Raw genomic sequence first — 24,850 nt, forward strand, 5'->3', positions numbered from 1 at the left:
CTTCAACAAAGACAAGGCAGAAAAAAGACAAAAGGACCTTTTCATCAGAACGGAAAAGTTATAAGGTGTGAGTTGAAATAAGGAACATGGGGGGCACCTGGGTGGCTCAGTTGTTAAGCGTCTGCCTTCGGCTCAGGTCATGATCCCAGGGTCCTGGGATCGAGCCCCACATCGGGCTCCCTGCTCAGCAGGAGGCCTGCTTCTCCCTCTCCCACTCCCCCTGCTTGTGTTCCTGCTCTCGCTGTGTCTCTCTCTGTCAAATAAATAAATAAAATATTAAAAAAAAAAAAAAGAAAGAAGGAACATGGAAGAAAAAATCTAAAAATGACAAAGCAGGACATAGTAAAGAACTGGGCATGCTTGAGAAATGGTGAGGGGCTGGGGGCACGACAGCACAGGGCCCGGTCACAGGGACATAAAGTTGAGAAGCAAGACTGGAACCAGATTCATTCATTCGACACACACTTTCGAGCATGGAGGGCACAGCTACTGGTGGCCATCAGTGGAACTGGCCCTAGCCCTGTGGGGAAGACAGATGGGGAGTCAGCACCCTAGAGTAAGGAGAGTGATATAATCAGACTAAACAGCGAGGGAGGCAACTCTAGAAGCGGAATGGAAGACATTCTGGAGCATGGCGAGACTGGAAGGGAGGCTAATTAGCAGGCCATGATAAATAATTCTGAGATAAAAGCATCAAGGTTTCCTGATGACCCCACATAAAGAAGACACCAAAGCTTCTATTTCGGGAAACTGGAGAATGACTCCATAGTAGATGGGAAGAGTTTCTGCTCCATGTTGGGCACGGTGGGATACGATCTAGAGACTGGGACCTTGGGAGAGGGCAGGACCTGGAGACCCTGGGGGTGGTCATGTCTCTGGGGGTATGGGTGGCTGCTGGACATGCAGAGATGGCGCATGGGTAACTGAGGGCTCACGCCTCCAACGACCATGCCAAACTCTGGGCGCTTCAATATTTTAGGGGCAGAAGAGGAGGAAGAGCACTGGAGGTCGAACAGCAACAGGCATGGAGCCAACAGAGAAGGTGCCCAGAAGCCACCTGAGGAGACATTCGGGAAATGGCAGCCAGTCCCCAGATACAGACTGTATGGAGATTGATGAGAGTAAGGGCTGAAAAACAGGAACCTCAGACAGCACCAGTGATCCCACTGAGAAGCAGTGTGGGGTTGAGGAGCGAATGGCACTTACAAAGGAGAATCAGGAAATGCTCTCACAGTGAAGGGAAGAAAGAGAATGGCGACACACACTGGAAGCTGGATCAAGAGAAAAGCTGGGAGTGGAAAGACAGGTGGGGGCCAGTGGTAAGGCCAGAACTGCAGAAACGCCAAAAGGAGGATAGAAGACATGGAGCAAGAGAGAGGAAGGAGCCACAGTTCTAAGTGGGAGCTCCCCAGTCAGCTTCTGAAGTCAGGGTCTCTTCCCAAACTGTGAGGGCTGTGTATCCATGGCATGGAGGCCAGCGTCCCCGGGACCCAGGAACAGCTCTTCTTCCTTTGAATCCCGGAGTCGAACACACAGCTGCAGGCCCCAGTTCTGCCACTCCCCGCCTGTTCCCCTTGAACACACGCAACCTAACTCACCCCAAGCTCAGTTTTCCCATCAGTAAATTAGGTGTAACAATACCAGTCACACACACCCCCACCTACGTCATGGTGTCACCGTGAGGCCCCCAAACACAGAGTGTATGGATGCACAGAACAGCCCTGTGCATAAATCACTGGATCTAATTATTCCACGTATACTTGTTTCTCGCTAGAGCTAGTGTTTGCTTTATCTGTGTGCATCCCACACAGAGTCAGACACGCGATTTTGTACAGGTGTTTCCCACATACTGACTCGGACTAAGAACCGACCTCATCTTCCTGAAGGGTGTGGGGCTGAATTGTTTTCTGTGTCCCACACCACTGCCCAGTGAAACCATCATCTTCAAACCTGGGGTAGGTTCCCAGCCTGAGTTTTTAGTTAAGACTCCTAGCAAACTGTGACAGAGTCCAACAACACACACTTTGTAACAGCGTTTTCAAATTAGCAGAAGTGCAATTATGAAAAGGTTGTCATATGTTACAGTCAATGATTTTTTTTTTAATTAAGAAGAAAACAGTAAGAAATTATCCTTGTGTACTTAGCCATTGCGCCTAGAAAAGGCATCTAGAGAAAATCAACCACCCATCCCAGCGGAGCGAGGAGGCAGGGACGCCCCATGCGGCTCTCACATGGTTCTACAGAAACCTGCTAGCAGCGGAAGACATGCTTGAGTTCTGTCGAATCATCCAGTAAGAAGCAGAGGCAGTCAAATCCATCATGTCATTTCTCACTTGCATCCCTGTTACCTCTGAAACAGAGCATACTCTGGAAAAGTACATTTTAATATGACTGCTACAGACTTACCTACTATTCAATCAAGATCTTTTTATTACAGAGATAATATTGCATCTGTAACTTAGCACTTTGTGGGGAGCAAAAATAACACATGTAGAGAAAATATTTTTTTTCACTACCAAAGAAGAAAATTATTTTTGCTGTTCTATACAGTACAGTGGGGCTCATACATTTTAAACAACCTAGATAAGTTTTTTTCCATTTGAGGCAAGTCTCAGTAGTGATTTAAAATTAAATTGTTAACCAAGTGTCAGGAACCACAAAATAAGCATAAGCAGTCGCCTCCCTCTGAATAGCAAACACCAGGATATGCAGAATCACGTGAAAGTATAAAACCATACAGTGGTAGCACCGTCTATTGAACGCCTTCAATTCAAGAAAACGATCTACTACGTTTAACATCCAAGGGGAAAATGTTAGGACTGTTATATTATTATTATTCTCTTATTATAAAAAGATACTCACTTATTCATTCATGCAATACGGCAAGCATCTACTACATGTCAGACACACTGCTAGGAGCTGGGAATGTGGTGTTAAGCCAAACAGACTTGCCCTTGCTCTTCTCATGGACCTATGGTCTAATGAGAGAGACAAATAATAATAATAATAATAATAATAATAATAATAATAATAATAATAATGAGCAGCTAAGTATATGATTATGCTCAAAGTAAAAAGACCTACTACCATAATAAAAAAAAATAGGAGGGAGACTTAACTTGAAAGGAGGAAAAGGCTTCTCAGAGAAACTAGCATTGAAGCTAACACTGAAGCCAAAGAAGGAGAGGACACTCCAGACGGAGGGAACAGCATACGCAAAGGGTCTGAGGCAAGAAAGAGCTAGACATACCAAGGACTGGAAAATGACTGGCCGCATTTAAGTGGAGAGTGGGAAGGAGAGGAAGGCATGAAATGAAGTGGCAGTTGTAGGCCAGAGCCAGATAATTTGGGGTCAAATGAAAGATTTGGGTTTTGTTTTGTTTTCTAAGATGGGAGTGGAAGAGGATGAATTTGGGATATATTCTAGAGATGAATGGACAGGACTGTTCAATCTGGGTGGGGAGTGCAGGAGGGAATGAGGCGCCCAAGGCGATCCATCCCAGGTTTCTGGCTGGAGCAACTGACTGAAGAGAGGAACACAGCATGAGGCACAGGCTTAGCTGCTACCCAGGGGATGAAAAGATTGGTTCCAATCACAATGTTAGGAAGTTAAAGATGTCTTTGAGACCTCCAGATGGAAAAGCCAAATAAGTGGTGGGATTCAATGACACAGAAATGTAAGACGTGCGCCATGCCACTATTAACAACCTAGACTAGTAGCTCAACCGGGTAAAGGTTGTCCAGCCTTCTTTGGCATCCCCACCCTCTTACTCACCTCTGGATACAGTCCACTCCCAGGCCAAGGAGCAGATCAAGAAGGGCAAGACAGGTCATTCCTAAGAACCGTGAACAGTGCTCATTCTCAATTACAGCAATTTACATTCTGAGGAAGGAGAGAAGTCTTTGGAATAAACCAGGTACAGAGCATTGAAGATTTTATGAACTTTTATATATGCTATCAATTTTATATATCTTATGAAGTATACACATATATGACTGTATTAATAAAGTACATGAAATATATAATTTTAACAATATTCTTATATAAATAAATTTTATATAAGAAAATACAAGCTGGGGCACCTGGGTGGCTCAATCGGTTAAGCATCTGCCTTCCACTCAGATCATGATCCAGCGTCCTGGGATTGAGCCCTACATCATCCGGCTCCTTGCTCAGCAGTGAGCCTGCTTCGCCCTCTCCCTTTGCTCCCCCTCCCATGCTATCTCAAATAAATATATAAAATCTTTAAAAAAAATGACTACATTTTTTAATGTTTTCTGTGGTTCCTGTAGTATGTATATCGTTCCAAAGTAAAAAAAAAATCTTAAAATTATCATTTTTTAATATTTAAGATAAGACTTAGATGATTAAGTAAGCTCATCTACTATTTCTTTGATAAAAACTTAAGGCATCAATATCCTACTCACATTTTGGCCAACTGGCAGTATTTTGAAAAGCACGACAAAGTGGTATGAAATCACTTATTGTATCAACCACTGATTCATGGTTTCAGGTTGTAAGGGACTTCTAACCCGTATCTGATCCCTGGGTTGATTTTTTGTTTTTTAACCAAATTGCTATGAATCAAAATTCTTTGTTCATTCAAAATTTCCACCAGTTTCATAAGAGCAAAAACTGCAGAAGCAGGCTCACCACGCTTGACTTCTGGCAGGGCGACATTTAACAACGGCGAGACAGCCAAATAAAAGATGACGTCATCCACATCTGCTGATTCACGCAGAAAGGGGGGAATTAGGAGGAGCAGACAGTGAAGCCAAGAGCGATATGGGAATTGTGATTACATTTTACTGGAAAGTAGGCTGCTGAGCTAGACAACCGCTCAAAAAGGTTACTGGTAGCCAATGAAGAAAAAGGAGAAGGTGGCTATTTTGTGAAATGAGATTAGAAGAGTCAAACAGTATTGGTGAAGCAGGGGAGTAAAAAGCAGAGTTTTAGCCCTGAAAGACTGAGACTGAGCATTCCCTTTTCTTTCTCTGAGTGCACACTTCCCATATCTAACCCACTTAAAAACATAGCTTCTCAGTCACACTTTCAGAAGATAAACTTTAAAATCATCTTAAACCGGGGCGCCTGGGTGGCTCAGTCATTAAGCGTCTGCCTTCGGCTCAGGTCATGATCCCAGGATCCCAGGCTTGCCTGCTCCACAGGAAGCCTGCTTCTCCCTCTCCCACTCCCCCTGCTTGTGTTCCCTCTCTCGCTGTGTCTCTCTGTCAAATAAATAAATAAAATCTTTAAAAAAAAAAAAATCATCTTAAATCCACCTTTTGTCCAAGCAATCATGCTAACACCTTTTTAGAGCTCATAATAATAAAACTTTTTAAATGGCTAATACACAATATGTGGCAACATAATTTCTAGAGTAAAACGTGTATCTGTGCAATACGTGTTTAACTGCCTTAAATATAAATTTCTACACTGAATAACCATCCATGCAGAATGCCATAGTACATTTAAGGCATTGAATAGAAAAGAATTAAGTACTTACTCTTAAGCCATGCCCATTTTCATAGAACTAAATCCCTAATGTGAAGAAAAGCAAAAAGTGATTGTAATCCACTGTTGTCACATCATTTATTCAATAACTGTTTCTTGAGTACCTACTATGTTGTATTAGGAACTGTGTGAGACCCAATGAGTATGGTAATCAATTACTGAACCAAAATTAAGACACTGAGAAGTATGAATGGGACCATGGAGACAATTATTAATGACAGTGGTATAGAAATAATAATAACAAATATTAACATCAACTTTTAATAAGTAATTATTACATGACTGGTTCTCTGCTAAGCACTTTTTAAATTATTATTTTTAATTGTGGTTAAAGACACATAACATACAATTTGCCATCTAAATCATTTTTTTAAGATTTATTTATTTATTTTAGACAGAGAGAGCGCGAGGGGGTGGGGGGAGAGGGGGAGAGGGGGAGAGAGAGAGAGAGAGAGAGAGAGAAGCAGACGCCCCGCTGAGCACATAGTCCTATGCCGGGCTCAATCTCATGAACCTGAGATCATGACCTGAGCCAAAATCAAGAGTCAGATGCTTAACTGACTGAGCCACCCAGGTGCCCTGCCATCTAAATCATTTTGGGCTGTATGGTACAGTAGTGTTAGGTACATTTACATGTTGGGCAACCATTACCACCATCCACCTCCAGACTCTTTTCATGTTGAAAATTGAAACTCTGCACCCATAAAATAATAACCCCCATTCCCTTTTCTCCTAAACCCCTAACAACCACCATTCCAGTTAAGAATTAAAATTTCATAAGTATAGCCAATAATATACTTCTTCTATTTGAATCCACACATGTTTGCGGGGTATCTTTTTCAACTAAGGCAACATTAAAATCAAGAATCAAAATAAACTGTACTTAGATTTCTGTAAGACAAAGTATTAAATCTGGATTTTTTTAAAAAAATGAAGTATATTAAATTACTAACATTTTAAAGAACAGAAAGGTTTTTTTTTTTTTTTTAAAGATTTTATTTATTTATTTGACAGAGAGAGACACAGCGAGAGAGGGAACACAAGCAGGGGGAGTGGGAGAGGGAGAAGCAGGCTCCCCGCAGAGCAGGGAGCCCGATGTGGGACTCAATCCCAGGACCCTGGGATCATGACCTGAGCCGAAGGCAGTCGCTCAACCGACTGAGCCACCCAGGCGCCCAAGAACAGAAAGGTTTTACTGTAAAATTTTAAGGATTAACCTCATATTCCCTAACCTTTGTAAAATTTCTATTTCATGTTTTAAAACTTAACACTATGGCACATGTATAAAATTTATTAATAAATATCATACTTTGGATGTAACATGCACAAAAACTTTTTAGCGATGTGGTGTACAACCAAAAATGTTTGGGGAACCGCTGATAAAAAGGTCTGTGGTCCCGTTAATGGGAATCAATGAAAGGAGGGACGGTGAGGAGTTTGTTTCCGAACTGTTGAAACATACTGAGTTAATGTGTCAAGTAGAAGATCAGGTTGATGTACCCAAGAGGCGAAAGGACATGTAAGCCTAGAGTGCAGCTGAGAAACGGAATCTATATTTAGAAGTCATCTGCATAGCAGTGACCAGAAGAGACATGAGAAGGGATGAGAAACATGAAAAAAGAGGACAGCAGAGGCCTACACAGAGGGGAGTGCCTATATTTAGAAAGTCTAGGAGAAAGATCTAAAGGAGACAGGGAGCTAGGAGGAAAGCCAAAAGAATACATAAGATGGATACCATAAAATGAGACCACAGTGTCAAAAGTTGTAGAAAACTAAGGCATTGAGAAAAGACCAGTCACTGGATTTGGCTGCCAGGAGGTCATTTCAGTCCTCTGAGAGCATTTTCGGTAATGGGTAGTGTCAGAAGCCTGATTCAGATCTGACTGAATGGTGAGGAAGTGGAGATAAGAAGTGAGTGGTCCACAGGGAAACTTGGTGATGATGGGAATGAAAAGAAAAGAAGAGCGATGGATGGAATGGCTTGGTCGCAAGAATTCTGCCCCTTAAGAGATATTTGGCAATGTCTGGCAACACTCCAGAGTGCTACCAGCATCTGGTGAGTAACGGCCAGAGCTGCTGCTAAACATCTTGCAATACACAGGACTGCCCCCTACAACAAAGAAATATCCAGCATAAAACACTGATGGTGCCCACAATATCAATAGTCAATCATTGAGAAATTCTACTCTAAAAGATCAGATAGATCTGAGCGTTTTCATATGGTAAGAAGCTACCAAACTTAAGTTACAAAAAAAAAAAAAAGAAAGGATGTATTGACAAATCAGGGTCTCACAAGAATGGGAAGGTAAATGACTAAGGGCAGAAACAGGTGGATGAGCACTGGAAAAGAGAAGACCTTTCCAAGTTGTTTGAAACGGAATAGAAGCAGAGACAAGAGTAAATAGGGAGAACTGGAGATCAAAAAGATGAAAGTTAAGGGAGCTGATCTCAGGTGGCTTTGAAATATCTCCTTAGAAAAATGAGCAGCAAGAATTCCACAGCAATATGGGGATGGAAGTAGGGTCTTCAGAGGGGAAGGCACTGGGAAGAGCCCCTACGTGGGGACATGAAAGTTTTACCAAGTACCTATGAGGGTTTGGCAGGAGAAAAACAAAATCAACTCAGCTTCCTGAAGACTTACGCAAAAAAGTCATTTATCCTTGGAGCAAAAGATAAGAGATAAATAACACCAGGGTTAACTCAAGGTCAGGATTGGCCAGATAACTCAGAGGAGGATAAAAAGTAATAAAAACTAGACAGTCCTGCAGAATTGGCTTGCTTGCAGTGCGTACTAAGGCAATGAAACCTAAACCAGATGAACTGAGAAGACAGAAAGGAGGCTGGGCACCATAAGAGAGGCAAGTACCAGGTTGGGGAGGAGGAAGAATGAGAAGAAAAGGAATGACAGAAAGCCAAGGTCAAAAGGGTAATTTTGGGGTCTCAAATCTTGGATGGTAAATTGTTCCAAATTATGATAAGGCCCGAGACAAAGGCATGCCTATACATGGCTAGAAACTATTTCTGACATCCAAGGAGGGCAGGGAGGACTCAAGCTTCCTGGATTGCACCATCCTTAATATATTCCTACCAGCATGTTTTCGGTGACCACTAACTGAACAGTATGTCTCTGTTCAGGTACACCAATCACACTGTCGCTGGATCCCCTTGTATATCCCACAGCACCTCTCGGTGCTGACATGACCATCCGAAGTTAGTGGAGACTGTGTTCCCTGAGCTAGCTGGCCCATGTGGAAAACGAATCTCTCTGACGTCAAACTCTCCTGAGAATTGCACGTAAAAGACGCTATCACGATACGGTAGCACATAATATTCCTTATTACAGGATGGACACCATGGCCTCTGGCTATCACTATTCTCCACTGTGGTAATAAGTGAATCCAGCTTTACAACCAAGACAAAATTAGCTTTCATTTCTTGCCGGTAAACTCCAATCAACCGTACTGTCTGAAGACACAAACACCAGTAAGCATTATTTCCTAGACTTGTCGTTTTCTTCCAAGATCAACATGTAAGAAACAGAGTTTCATTTCACCATCCTTCTAGCTACTGCCTTTTCACACAAGTCCTGTTCCAGCATGCCCTATCATCTTAAAAGGATAATTTAATTTTTAAGGGACTGCAGCAACTAGAAACATGGATTAAATAGAGCCAACGACTAGGGAGAACACACAAAATGAGAATTTAACTTTATATAAAATTAAGTAAATAAAAAAATAAATAAATGAGAACTTAGTTTATAAAAAATAAAACTACTTTAAACAAATGATATAAAATTGAGACATTCTAAAATTGATATTTTAATAAACATTCTAATTACACTCCAAAATCAAATAAAATATCCAGATATGAAACTGTCATTTTTCAGAGGGCTTTGTTAAAGACACCCAAGGAATAGTTCTTTATGCTGATGAAAAAAATACTTAAAAATTATAAAAAGAGCAACCACATATCTAAATATTAGGTTGTTCAATCACAGAAATCTTTTTTTTTTTTAAGATTTTATTTATTTGTCAGAGAGAGAGCACAAGCAGGGGGATTGGGAGAGGGAGAAGCAGGCTCCCCGCTGAGCAAGGAGCCTGATGCCGGACTCGATCCCAGGACCCTGGGATCATGACCTGAGCCGAAGGCAGATGCTTAATGACTGAGCCACCCAGGCGTCCCTCAATCACAGAAATCTTGATATTCACCAAATGCTGTGAATTGTTCTCCAAAGAGAGATTATATCAAATTATCTGCTGAAGGGAAGAGGAGGTACAAATAAGACCAAAGAACAAAAGAAAAAAATAACCCCAAGACTATTTATATAACTAGATCCCTCCCCCCCAAATATTATATAACTAAGTAATTTCAAGCATCAGGACCAATGTGGGCCTTTTTGACAGACAATCTACAAATAATAATTAGGATGGCTCTTATTCTATCTACTACAACCTATTCATAGGGGTCCTGGAAAGTAACATCTAACCAATAATCCATTTATTAAAGATTTTCTATGTATAGCAGCAGAGAGCATCCAGCAGAGCTGCTACTCCAGAGCTCATCAGAGGGTTGTGTGGAAGTTATCACACATATTTGATAATACAAGTGGCAGGAATGAATGGGATCAGTCATAGACAAGGTCAAGAAAGAAGAAAAAAGACTCAAGGCCAAACTGTCTGAATCAGTGGCTCTTGGATCTTAGGGAGTTTCTTAAATTAACAGACCATCAGACCCCATCCCCACGAGTGTGATTCAGAATGTCTGGGGTGGGGCCCAGGCAAACGGGCTTTGTAGCAAGCACTTCAGATGATGTCAAAGCAGGTGCTGTGTGGACCTGCTTTTGAAAAACACAACCCCTGACCGTAAAAAGAAAAAACTGATAAACTGGACTTTATCAAAATTTAAAACTTTTGCTCTATAAAAGATCCCATGAATAGGGATGGAAAGACAAGTTACAGACTGAAAGAAAATATTTGCATATCTGAATGAACTCTATGGATGGATGATCAATGTCAATTTCCTGGTTTTGCTCTGTACTATAATTATGGAAGATGTTACCTTTGGGGGAAACTGAGTGAAAGGTACACGAGATCTCCTGTACATTTTTTGGCAATTTTCCATGAATTATAATGATCTCAAATCAAAAAGTTTTGTTTTTTTTTTAAGTAACTACTTGTCTGTCTAGCTATCTAGCACTTTGGTAACAAGCCAGTGGATTATACTAAAGCCTGAAATACTGTTTATTTAATAGAGCTGAAGTCTGGGAAAGTTGACGATTCACAACTTGTAAAATCTTCAATAATGTTAACCTGAATTTAACAGGTATCCTCCCCCTCCCCATAATAATTCAGATGTAAGTGCAAAAGTTGAGAGTGTTGTTGTTGTCATTATTGCTATTTTACTATCCAAAGCAGTGTTATGACACACCACAGAAACTGAGTAAGTGATATGACTTCAAATATATATAATTAATATTAAGACCTGTTAGGAAAGTATTTGCATTTTCTCCTTTTAATCTAATGCTGAGTGAATATTATTTTTAAGACTATAAGATTGGTATTATTCAAAAGCTAAATAAAGTAAGTTATAGAGAAAAGGAGAAAAACTAGAGAACTATTACTGTTTCAATATATAGAGTGTAAGAGCAAGAGTATTTACAGTGTCTCTAGAACTGCACCTACTGTGAATAATAATACTAATTAATTGCTGGTACTTATAAGGTACTTCTATGTGTTAGATACTATGCTAAGCTCATCATAAGTGGATCATCTTACTTAACACTCACAACCCATGAAGTAGGTATTGTAATGAAAGATGGGAAAACAGGGAGATTAAATAGCTCATCCATGGCCAGATCTCTTATGACGACAAAGCTCCTGCGACAACCACTGAACATCCAACCCCTGTCACTGCTCCCACGCATCATCACCACCTTACACCCAGAGGGCAAGGGGTCCCTCAGTATGGCTCTGAAAATGTGAGAGAAATTAAGGGCCCCCGGGGGTTCTTGATGAGGTTTTTAATCTGACACTAAGCACTTTAAGGACCAACTGGATGGAGTAAGTAATAATATTCACCATAATTCCAATTATTCTGGATGAATTAACATTGAAAACAACCGCCAGAAATGAAGGTGTCCTGCTTACAGCCCACTGAGAAGCCTTAACCAATTCAGAGGAAGTAGCCAAGATAAAATAAGGCCAAGTAAAACCAACGGAAATGGCCACAAGTCTCAAGAGAGCAAGGCCATTTTATAGGAATTAGAAACAGAGTAGCTAGCTGTTAATCTAATTTCTAATTTCACTTTTACCATGTATTTCATTTCTGAAGGCAATTCAAGGATTCCTTTGAGTATTTTCTCATCTTTTTTTGTTTTGTTTTTACAGGAGAGGTCCTGATTTCAAATCTATCCAAAGACTGAAGAAGCAGCTCTTCCTATTTCTACACTCGTAATATCAAACATGTTTCTTTAATCAGCTGTGTTTAAACGGCTTCAAGAACTGTAAAGAGTGTAAGATAATTTACAGTTCCCAATATTAAGAAAACGAATACATTCCCAGCAGCATACCACAGACTGTTTCTATTCAAGCCATTAGGAAACCTCTTATATAACTGTTATCCAATGTCAGCTACAATCACAAATTATGATAGTTTTTTTAAAAAATCACATATGCTGGGGTGCCTAGGTGGCTCAGTCATTAAGCATCTGCCTTCAGCTCAGGTCATGATCCCGGGGTCCTGGGATCGAGCCCTGCATCAGGCTCCCTGCTCGGTGGGAAGCCTGCTTCTCCCTCTCCCACCCCCCACCCCCCGCTTGTGTTCCCTCTCTCGCTGTGTCTCTGTCAAATAAATAAAAAATCTTTTAAAAAAATAAATAAAAAATAAAAATCACATATGCTGAGTCACTGTGAACTGTTTCTGAGTGAGAGCAGTTAAACAAGGACACCCAAGGCTCAGGACAGGCCCTACCTCCACCACATAGCATGGAAAGGCACTGAGCAGGGGTATTGCTGGGACTACTTTTGGAAGACCAGTTGGGAGCCGTTAGTCCCAAATAAGGTAGTGGGCTGAGTGGAACCTCAGTGTTCTGGGAATAAGGAGTACCACCCATGTGATTCCAAGACAATAGAAACAAGAACAAAATAGAACTGGTTATTTAAACCCTGAGAACAAAAAGCTAAGCAACTTAGTAAGTATTCTCTCTGTAGAGTGGAGTTGAAACCATCCTATACCTGTCCTTTGAATAATCTCACCTGGGGGTAAATTCTGCTGTCCACGTGAGGGACCACGCATGATCTCTGCTTCAAAGGAGGATGGTCAGGAGCTGATCGTAATGGCTCAGATTCTCTCTGGCACCTTTCAAGTTTACACATATTTCATGCATTATATGCATCCATATTTTGTCTATTTGACTTTTCCAAGAAACCCAGTACACCAATGAAGATCAGATAGAGTGAAATTACAAAACCTAGGCTAAGCTCTAGGTCGCAAAATAAATCAAACTGAACCAACTGTTGTGGTGAGATTACTGATTGCTTCAGGATCCATTCTCCACTTTTTCCTTTCAGAAACAGAAACCTCCACAAGTTTTAGCTGGCACACGATCAGCCAGCTAGTCTACAATTCCCAGCCTCCCTTGCAGCTAAGTAATGGCTACTTGTTTCTGCTCAAAGGGATCTGAGAAGGAGGTATGCAATTTTGCGTCACAGACTTTAAAAAGGGAATTGCTTGCCCACTCTACCCTCCTCCCCAGTCACCAACCTTCCTACAGGTAGGGCGCAGACGTGGTTCTAGCCAGCCAACTTCTAGCCTGCAGATGAGGACAATATTATAATGGTAGTACAACATGATAAAGCCTCGGTCTCTGAATGACCTCTTTATCAGGGGTTCTCAAACTTTAGTGTGCCTCAGAATTACCTGGCTTGGCCTACCTCCACAGTTCCTGATTCACAATTTGCATTTCTAGCAAGTTCCTAAGTGATATTAACACAACTGATCTGATGCAACAGGCTGGGGAGCACATCTTGATAACTAATGAACTAGACATGCTCTTTCATTAAGATGAACACTAGCCACATTGGTTACTGAGCACTTCAAAGGTGGCTAGTGAGACGAAGGGACTGAATTTTTAATATTATTTCATTTTAATTAACTTAAATACTAATATTTGATTTAGTTAATGAAAAACCTGAGTATGTGAAACTACTTTTTTCAACTGTAAATTTTATGATATCTAAATACAGACCAAGTATTTAGGATGAAAATTCAGTGTCCAAGCCGAGATGTGCTGTAAGTGTAAATTACCTCCGACTTTGAAGACTTAGTAAGAGAGAAAGAACATGACATATTTCATTGGTACCTTTTCTCCTGAGTATATGTTGAAGTAACATTTCGACTGTATTGAGTCAAATAGATTATGTTATTAAAACAAATTTCTAGGAAATTTAATATTGTGACACGTGTGGCTCACGTATTTTTATTGAATGGCTATGATCAAAACTATATTATATGAATGAGAGAAAGTGGGAAAGAGATCATCCATCTTGTTTGGGTAATTAGCTTTATTTGTGTCTCTTTGTAACAGCTGCTTAGCCTAAACCCTGATTATCCTCCTCTGCAAAATGTGTAATTTCCAAATTCCTGGTGGTAAATGTACTATGCTACCACTCCCTTTCCACTCATCCTAATCCTCCTTTCTTGTTTTATTCAACCTCAATTGCACAGAACGGATTAATCACCATCTTGAAATGAGACACATTCACATCTCTGGGCCACATGAGCTGCCTTCATTCACTCATTCTTCATTTCTAAGCTATGACAGGTGACCATGAACCCATCACCTGCTGCAAAAATTAGACTTTACCATAACTGATCTACCCAAATGGTCCTCCCAGTCTCAACCTCCTGGTTCCTACTACCGAAGGTAACAGCCGTCCTGAATCCTATATTCACCATTCTACTACTTTCCTCTCTCTATATTATCATCTCATCTATATGTATTCCTAAAACCTACAGTTACAATTTTAGTTGTTTTAAATTCCTAGAAAAGGGAACTATATGTACTATTAAAAATTTTTTCATTTTATATTGGTAAGACTCATCTATGCTGTCATTTTCATTATACTTTATTTTGATTTGGGTATATGTCCTATTGGGTGCATTTACTACAGTTTACTCATCTACTCTCCTACCCACAGACATTTTGGGTTTTTCCAGGTTTATGATGTTGTATATGGTGCTGCCATAAATACTTCTGCACATATTTCCTGGTGCATATGTGCAATAATCTCTTTTACATATATACTTAAGAGTAAAAATACTGGAAATGTGGCCCTGAGATAATGCCAGTACTATTTTCTAAGGCACTTGCACCACTATACTAGCAGGTGTGAGATCCTCTGGATCTCCATCTGCCCTAGCACTTGAAATCAACAGATCATTCAAATTTTCCAATTGAATGGGTACAAAATGGCATTTCATTGGAGCTCTGAGTTGTATTCCAAATCACAAATGATGCTGAACATTTTATATATATATTTTTTGGCCATCTGTGCTTCCTTATCAGTATCTATAAAATACCCATGCACATCCTTGCCCATTTTTCTAGTGGTTGTTCATGCTTTTCTTCTTGATTGGTAGGACTTTGTATATTCTCAAAAATGATCAGTTCATGGCCAGTCTTGTTTCATCTATACCCCTATTTCCCCACCCACAAATTATACTGAAGCAAATCTTAGGCATCATATAATTTCAATAAGTCTCTTTAAATGAACAAAATTCTTAATTTTAATATAGTCCAATTTGTCAATCTTTCTTTTATATTAAATGTGTGGGTTTTTGTTTTTTGGTTTTGGTTTTTATATCTTAAGAAATCTTCTCTGAAGACTGAAAGTATGAAAACACTTAGGAAATCCTTTCCTACCCCAAGTCTTAAGGTTTTCTTCCTGACATTTAAGACTCCAGAAGGAGTTGGGTTTTTTTGTTTTTTTTGTTTTTTTTTGGTATATGATATAAAAGTGCAAGGTGAAGCAGCAAGTGTTGATGCAGAAGCTGCAAGTTCTCTAGAGGATCTAGCTAAGATCATTGATGAAAGTGGCTACACTAAACAAGAGATTTTCAGTGTAGACAAACAGCCTTATATTGGATGAAGATGTCATCTAGAACTTTCATAGCTGAAGAGGAGAAGTCAATGCCTGCCTTCAAAGCTTCAAAGGACAAGCTGACTCTCTTGTTAGGGCTTAATGCAACAAGGTGACTTTTACTGGAAGCCAATGCTCATTGACCATTCTGAAATTCTAGGGGCCTTAAGAATTATGTGACATCTACTCTGCCTGGGCTCTATAAATGGAACAAAAAAGCCTGGATGACAATGCATCTGTTTACAACACGGTTTACTGAATATTTTAAGCCCACTGCTGAGACCTACTGCTTAGAAAAAAAGATTCCTTTAGAAATATTACTGCTTACTGACATCACACCTGGTCATCCAAGAGCTCTGATGGAGATGTACAATGAAATTAATGTTCTCTTCACGCCTGCTAACAAAACATCCATTCTGCAGCCCATGGATCCAGGAATCATTTTAACATTCAAGTCTTACTATTTAAGAAATATGTGTCAAAAGGCTGTAGGCTGCCATAGATAGTGATTCCTCTGGTGGATCTGGGCAAAGTAAATTGAAAACCTTCTAGGAAGGATTCACCATTCTGGATGCCATTAAGAACATTCGTGATTCATGGGAAGAGGTCAAAATGTTAACATTAACAGGAGCTTGGAAGAAGGTGATTCCAATCCTCATGGATGGTTTTGAGGGGTTCAAACCTTCAATGAATGAAGTAACTGCAATGTGGTGGAAACAGCAAGAGAACTAGAATTGGAAGGGGAGCCTGAAGATGTGACTGAATGGCTACAATCTCATGATAAAACTTGAATGGATGAGGAGTTGCTTCTTTGGATGAACAAAGAAAGTGGTTTCTTGAGATGGAATCAGTGAAGATGCTATGAAAATTGTTGAAACGACAACAAAGAATTTAGATGGAATATTACATGCTATCAAATCGCATCACATGCTACAGAGAAGTTGTTCGTGAAAAGAAGTGTCAATCGATGCAGCAAACTTGTTGCCTTATCTTAAGAAATTGCTGCAGCCACCCCAACCTTCAGCAACCACCACCCTGGTCAGCAGCCATCAATATTGAGGCAAGATCCTCCACCAGCAAAAAAAGTAGAACTCACTGAAAGCTCAGAGGATGGTTAGCATTTTTTAGCAATAAATTATTTGTTAATTAAGGTATGTACATTGTTTTTTAGACACAATGCTATTTCCCACTTAATAGACTAGTATATAAACATAACTTTCATGTGCACTGGGAAACAAAAAAAAACTTCATCTGATTGCCTTTTATTATGAGATGTGCTTTATTGTGGTGGTCTGGAATTGAACCCGCAACATTTCCGAGGTATGCCTGTACACTATAGAAGTCAAAATTATCCAGAGATAGGTTAGGAAACAGTCATTCCATCACTTACTCAAGACATAAGCTTCTACTAAATGCTAGGCACTAGGCTAGATGCTGGAGAAACCAAGACAAACAAAAGGAGGTTTGTAACTGAGGTCAAGAGAGGGAGACATACACATATAAAGAAATAACAACAATTGTACAATATACACTAGACTTAGCGGAGCACGTAAAGGGGGTAATTAGCTGGGAAAATCATGAGACTGGCTGTTGTTTCTGTTCTGCTACCCAGCTCCTATAAAAGACATTCTTTTATAAATAACTCCTCTTCCAAATGTGTATGCTTCCAAAGGGCAAGGAGAGCCTAAGAGAACAGAAGATTTACACACTGTGTTCGTTATTCTCCATTTGTCCCTCCCCACCCCAGATCCATGATCCAGCCTTCTCTGCCCTTCCCTGGGCTCCAGGAAACTGCGTTACCCCAAATCCCTTACTCTAGCTCCCAGACAGATCTGGCTAATAGAAGACACCAGCGAGAGACTGGAGAGGAGAGGGAAGGGGAGTTGACATATTTGAACTCACCCCCATCTCCCTACCTGTCCCAGTCCTGCCTGTAGCTGGATCTACACTTACAGTTCCATGGGCACGGTTCTCACTGGGTCCCAGGAACACTGCTTCCTCCCTCATTTCTTCTGACCTAGAGACAGCGTTGGCTCCCACCTTTGCTACCTGCAGAGTGCTCTGCCATCACCTGGGGGTTCCCTGAGCCCTGCCCTCGACTCTTTAAATCATTCCTTCATTAAATACTCCTCAGGTAAACTTTTACAATATACCATCAACCTTACCTGCCAGAACTCTAACTGAAACCATAGTTTTCTGCAACTAAGAAATCCAACCTCTAGAAAATATCTGAGCAAGGTTTACGTTTTCAAAGGGTCTGAAATCTGGACAATATCATCACTGCCCAACATTTACTGAATAACTACCTTGGATAGCGCCTCTTATCATGTGCTGGGTATGCCAGTTTTGACTACAGTAAAGTTTGCATCTCTCCTGCACTTGGTTTGCCATCTTCAAAAAAGGGAGTCTTAAGAGCAGTTGTGGGTATTTTCGGAGTGAGTCACAGAATTTTTTTTTTTTAATGTAATGGGATGAATTAAGCACCTGACTGAGGGTTCTGAGAATAAAGAATGGTCGACTCACTGATGTTCCCAGCAAGGTTTTCATCCCAGGGCTACACAATGCCTTTCTGCTCAGATCCGCATTCCGCTATTCAAACAGCTAAAACACTGCCACGAGTCATAATAACCATCTTGATATACTATTGTAGATTTGTTTTGTTTAAAAGAAAAACCAAACTGACTTTAACTACACTAGTTTCAAATCTCTAACAGTTCTGATTCATGGCATTAACAAGTAAAAGTATATCCTATGATTCTGAGTAGTGTCACTCTGATTCCAGAAAAATCAGTCATGATTTACTCAGGCTACAATGACGAGTACAAGATGAAAACAATGTTAGTTCCTCAGACCAGGGTCGGCCAAACACATTAGATGAGTCTGTTTCAGCAAAAAAATTATTGTTATTGTATGCTTTTCAGAAGTCTTCACTATTTTTTTTTTCCCTCGCCAGATATTCATTTACTGGCCATGGATTTTTTTTTTCTAAACATAACTTTTTGGTATTCATTTTCAGTGCCTGTGTTACAGTGTTTTTTTATGCTGGTCTTTATTATTTTGATTTCTCCATTTACTTCAATGCGACCTTCTCCTCCTTCTTGCCTCTATTCTATCCCTGTTCTCTTGATGCACTTTTCCTTCATTCTCTCCTTTCCCTGAGTTCATTGTCAGATCATGGCATAACCTCATCTTCCCGACACATTAGCAAAGTGCCCTAAAATTGACAAATGCACTTCCGCTGCTAAAGACAGAGTTCCTCCCATCAGAAGAGGCATTCCCCCTGGGACTTGGGTTATCCTTTGGGCATTTGATTAGAAGCAAGTGAGGTTGTGCAGGCAACTGCTCCAAATTGTCCTAAGATGCCTGGCAAGCATGTTTTACGCAGCCTGATGTGAAGGTCACACTAGCCAACCCTGTGACAGTTAAAGGCACAGTCTCTATGCAATCAGCCAAAGGCTCAGGGAACATCCATCAAGATGAGCTCAATAACATTTGCATAATCATAAAATTGTCAGACTCCCAAAGCTGTAAGGACCCATGTGAGCAATCTATTATAAAGAGCCAAAGATACTAGCTTTGAAAAGGAATAACAATAAGTGAGTGTGCTAAAATCATTAAAAAGAATACATCAAAAACCAACCAGATGGAATCCAATCACTTAGCTGGTAAAAACACATGAGCTACTCAGTTTTCTCAAATGATTTAAAAACAGTTCTACTCTGAGGCAAGGCAATAAACTGAAAGGCCTGGAAAAAGTCACTCCATACATTTACTCCTTATAATCTCCTTAGATCAGAAGTGTCTAAACTATTATTCTCAAATAGCAAGACTCAATATTGAAAAACATGCCCATACCCCCTAAATTAATATTACATTTGACTAAATCTCAATCAAAATTCCAATCCACTGGGCTAAATACCTATGATGCAGAGAAGAAATCCATGTGCCTAAAACATAAAGTGCTCTCACAAAACAATAAGCCAAAACAGGAACACCTCCATGGAAAAATGGGAAAAGAACTCAAACTAGCCAATTTACCACAAAATTCAAACGACCGGCACATTACAGAGAAATGCTCAGCCTGAAAAACAAGGATACAATTTAAAATAAATAACTTTTAACATAACAAATGGATAAAGAATCAGAATAAACTTTGGGGAAAGTAACATAGTAACAAGTCTCACAAGCTTTCAACATATGTTCTACTTTGAACTAACAAATTCTACAACATTTATTTTTGTTTATTAATTATTTTATTTATTTATTTTACATGGGGCTCTAACTCATGACCCTGAGATCAAGAGTCAGTCGCTTCACCAACTGAGCCGCCCAGGCACGTCTCTATTATATTTAAATGATTATTATCTTAAGAACATAATCAAGCAAGTGCCCAGTCATATGTACAAAGATGTTCATCAGAGTATTGCTTATTATAGCAAAAAATCAGGACACAACCTATGCGTCCAGCAAATCTCTGCAGCCATTCTAAATGATGATGTAAATATATAGTCACCAATATGGAAAAAAATGCCTCAAATATTTTCTCTGGTTAGGGAAAGCATAAGGAAAGGGAGAGGTTTATAAAGCAGCATGTTTCCATTTTTGTAAGAAAAAAATATATATATACACACATAATAACTTATTTATAGGAATATAAATCCTAGGGAAGAAAACCTGGGTATTTAACACCAAATGCTATTTATTTCTGGATAATGGGATTATGGGTGATATTTACTTCTTGGGTGAAGTTCCACTTTAATTTTTTCTGCCATGAACAAATACTACTTCCCATAACAACATTTAGTTTTGAAATGTTAAAAGGAATTGTAATTAATTTTCATGCACACCAAGAAGTTTTCTTTTTTCAACAAGCCTTCGCTTTAGGCTAAGATTATTAAACATCTTTGCAATATCTGAGGCTCCACAAATTAGAATATAGAAGGTCCTTAAGCATGTATGGATTTTAGGGAGATGGATGGACAAGAGATTAAAATGACATCACCAGCATCAATTCCTGGAAGCCAGGCTGGTTACCCAGGAAAGCTGTAGCCTAGGGCTGCTTCTGACATAATCACAGAATCAGAACTTCCTGGGGTTGGACAGGAACATGCTGCCAGCCAGCTCTGGTTATAGACTCTATAAGGGTGATTTCTTTAGCCGATGCCTTCCCTCCTTCCCCTCTATTCCCAATGCATACACAGAAAGAGAGAAAGGCCAACAATACAACAGAGAACATGGGATCAAAGAATGTGCAGTTTTTTCAAATACAGAGCTCCAGGGTGGTTGACTCCAGTGGGGATGATTTAAATGCTGTGTCTGTGCAGGGTCACTTGAAAGTACAGATCTGGATTCAGGAAAGTAAAAATCCATTCATTTATACCTGGTCAGCCAAATAAAAGTATCTAAAGGATGCTACTTCCTGTATCATCCACTGTGAAACCAGCCGTCCTGCCCACCCCCCAAAACTTGGCTGGTTGACTCAATCAGTGATCCTGCGAGTATTGCTCACACTAATCAAAGCCACACCTTTACAATCCACATCTCTGTGGGAACAGGCTGTACTTGACTGATGGACACTGCTAACTTTTATTCCGAAACTGAGGGTCAGCCAATATCATTGTGAAGATATTTAGAAGTTTATTACTTGGGAAAGACAAGTATAAAATTTATCACTCACACACACACACACACACACACGCACACCCCTCAAACAGGCTTAAGACCACATAATCTTATAATTTAACTTATATTTCCTAAAAGTCATGTTCATAACTTCATCTCCCCTTGCAGGTTGTTTTCTTCCAGTTTCACTCAGTAAGGACACACTCATTTATCAAAGGGCTGTATGTTTACTTTACGATGTACTCCTTGGGGCAGTCCTGTGTGTTTATCAGGTATTTAAATCCTAGCAGTATTTCCACCCTACACTAAAATAACTGACAACACCATGCCCACCCAAATTTAGCCAATGCCCCCCCACAAGCCCGATGCAGGGCTCGATCTTGCAACCCTGAGAACGTGACCTGAGCCGAAATCAAGAGTCGGATGCTCAACCGACTGCACCACCCAGGCGCCCTTTTTCTCTCCTTTTTTAAGGCATATGCTAAGTGGCCATGTCCCAGCTGTGCACAGTTGGGATTTCCAGAGACTGTTTTGCAGTGGTTAGAATTTACAGTCTATAAGAACAGTCTAGTTCAAACAGCCAAGCCCCCGAACGGAGGGGGAAACCAAAAGGTTCTTTACCAGAGAGTCGTCAAGCAGCCTCAGTGAGCTGAAGAGTCCATTACCTCTGAGCTAAGCCTATAACGGAGCCGGCATTCTGGGGCAGAACCTGGCTTAATGCACACGGTCCAGTTATCCCTGGAGGGCAATTTTTTTTTCAGATGCTTTCACTGCTCGGCCACACCCTAGCAGCATCCAGTCACCACATTTTCCCGTGCAGTGTCTCAGCAACATGGTAAAAATCCAAAACCAACAGGAAGATCCCACTTCAGGAGATAATCCTAATGTCTGCAGCCTCCAAGCAGCCTCTCTGTACACAAGCCCACAGATGACACTTCTGCAACATACTTTCCTTCCAGAAGAAAACGACATTTGAATTTCACATTTTTCTTTTATAAAAATATAAACTATAAAAAATTTCAAATTCCAATTAGGAGTTTGTTCATTTTATAGCTTAAAAAAAAAAAAAGGTGGAGGATATTCTTCCCATTAATCCCAGGGAGTGAACCAGCCCACCAGAACCTGGTTCCCCACGCATTGGCCCAGCCTGTTTTCACATCCTGGCATTTGGTTACGTGCATGCCCAAGTGCCACTGGTGCAAAGCAGTTATCCCATCAGAACTGCATGAGCAGGGAGCCCAAGACCAGCTCGCAGACCATGCAGCATGGCTTCATCCTCTGCCCAGCACTTCTAGCCCCTTTCCTGGGCACTCTAAATCTGAAAACTGTCAGAATTAACTGTCGGCTCACGTTTCTGAAATCTCCAGAACACTAGTTAGGACAACGTCCAGAATTTGTTGCCTTGAAATCACATTGCTCAGAGAGCACCACGGTGATGGTTATTTAAAACTATCTGAGGGGCGCCTGGGTGGCTCAGTCGTTAAGCATCGGCCTTCGGCTCAGGTCATGATCCCAGGGTCCTGGCATCGAGCCCCACATCGGGCTCCCTGCTCCACGGGAAGCCTGCTTCTCCCTCTCCCTCTCCCCCTGCTTGTGTTCCCTCTCTTTCTGTCTCTCTCTGTCAAATAAATAAATAAAATCTTTTAAAAAAATGAAATAAAAAATAAAACTATCCGAGCTCAGCATATTGAAGATGACATGTCACAATGTCACTAATTGCTTCTGACATGTGAGGTTTACCACTGGAACCTCTGAATATGAAATGGGTCTTGGATTTAATAGCACATAATTAGTTCCTGTTACATTCCAAAAGGAGAATCTTGCTGGAAAGGGGTCCAATGGGATAGCTTTCAGCAGCAACATGCACTGATTATAAATAATTACTTGCCAAGAACCAGCCATTCAGACGCTGACATGTAACTCAGTTTCACCTCTCCTCGCCGCTAGTGTAATCAACGGTACAAGATTGTAATCCCTGGCTCCTTTTGTATTTGTCCTTAATTGTAAGATACAAATAAATAAAATAATACAAATAAATAAATACAAAATACATAATAAATATTTAATTTAATATTTAATATATAAATTTAAAAATACAAATAAATAAAAGATACAAAAGGAGCCCCGAGTTTCATAACTTTATTTTAAAATAATTTCAGGCACAAAAAAAGTTGCAGGAACGGTACAAAACGGTACAAAACAAAACGGTCACCCTCAACCTGGACACTAACTGTAGAACCCAACTGGAATGGAGCTAATATCCTTGGGCTACACTGTAGGTGTGAAACACCCCAAGTTCTGAAATACACTTGCGTTTTGAAGCTTGGCTTTACCACTTACCATTTTTTATTTTGGGTAAGTGGTTCAACATCTGTGCTTCACTTTCCTATTCTGTAAAGTGGGGATGAAAATACCTACTCCAAAAGGTTGTTGTGAGGATTAAATGTGAATATGGATAATGCAATCAATAAACAGTAGCTATTAATACAAGTTCGTTTGTTACCAATAGTCTGTTGCCACGAGTCTAATTCAGATTGGCCTTCCTCTTGAATACAAGCAAATGGAAGCATTATATCTAGAATTCTTGAGGCTACAACAAAAAGGGCAGGGAAACAAGACTACAGAAGGGGGAGAGGAGAGTAAGAGGCACACAAGAATAAAAGATACAAGCAAGGAATTTGTACCAGAGGAAAAAATTTAGAGAAGAAAAAAAAGCCAGTGAAGGAGGAAGTTGAAAGAGAAGCAGGGATAAGGAGGAGCCACCAGGTGAGTGTGGAGATTTTCGAAAAGCAAAAGAGGAAAAAAGAGAAACACAGGGAAAGGCATTCCCATTACTAAACCAGAACACTCCTTTTTTTTTTTTTTTTTTAAAGATTTTATTTATTTATTTGACAGAGAGAGATAGCGAGAGCAGGAACAGAAGCAGGGGGAGTGGGAGAGGGAGAAGCAGGCTTCCCGTGGAGCAGGGAGCCCGATGTGGGACTCGATCCCAGGACCCTGGGACCATGACCTGAGCCGAAGGCAGACGCTTAACGACTGAGCCACCCAGGCGCCCCTAAACCAGAACACTTCTATTAGTAGTATCAGGCCACACATCTCTACACACCATGTCAATAATAAGATTATATTTCATTAGCATGCTCTCTTTTTAAAACATTTTACATATTTGTCTCATTTTGCCCTAAGAAGGACCCACCCTGCGAGACAGACCAGGTAGATACCATTAGCCTGGATTTACATTTAAGGACAAAGAATCAAGAGGCTGACTTGTCTACAGATGCATCACTTAGGCATTTTCCTACTCTTAAATTTAACATTCTTTAATCTCCTCATTAGAAGCACAGTCTGGTTGCCCTCTGACAGCAGGAACAAATCCTATCCCATTCTGATCAAAGAAAAAGGAAATTAAAGTTAGTTTGGATTTCAGAAAAGCATTTGCACCTTAAAAAAAAAAAAAAAAAAAACAACACTTCATTTCAAAGCAATTTGAAACTTACAGACAAACAGCCAGAAGAGGACAAAGAACACTCACCCTTTCCCCTAAAAACCCTCCTGAAATTTTGCCAACTACCCC

At 40.3% G+C, this 24,850-nt stretch overlaps 1 protein-coding gene across 2 annotated transcripts in view; it reads right to left on the bottom strand.

Moving 5' to 3' along the window:
• Window positions 1–24,850, bottom strand: part of OSBPL6 (oxysterol binding protein like 6) — a 198,327-nt gene that overhangs the window by 140,240 nt on the left and 33,237 nt on the right. The window contains exon 1 of one of the 2 annotated variants that reach the window (XM_035007656.1): window positions 2,863–2,978. The exons of the other annotated variant lie outside the window; for it this stretch is intronic. The gene's annotated coding sequence lies outside the window, so the exon portion shown is untranslated. Of the gene's footprint in view, window positions 1–2,862; window positions 2,979–24,850 lie in introns of those variants that run through there. 2 annotated transcript variants of the gene reach the window in all.

This window comes from Mirounga leonina, unplaced genomic scaffold (assembly GCF_011800145.1).
Source record: "Mirounga leonina isolate KUSES-001 unplaced genomic scaffold, KU_Mleo_1.0 Mir_151, whole genome shotgun sequence".
Lineage (NCBI taxonomy): Eukaryota > Metazoa > Chordata > Mammalia > Carnivora > Phocidae > Mirounga > Mirounga leonina.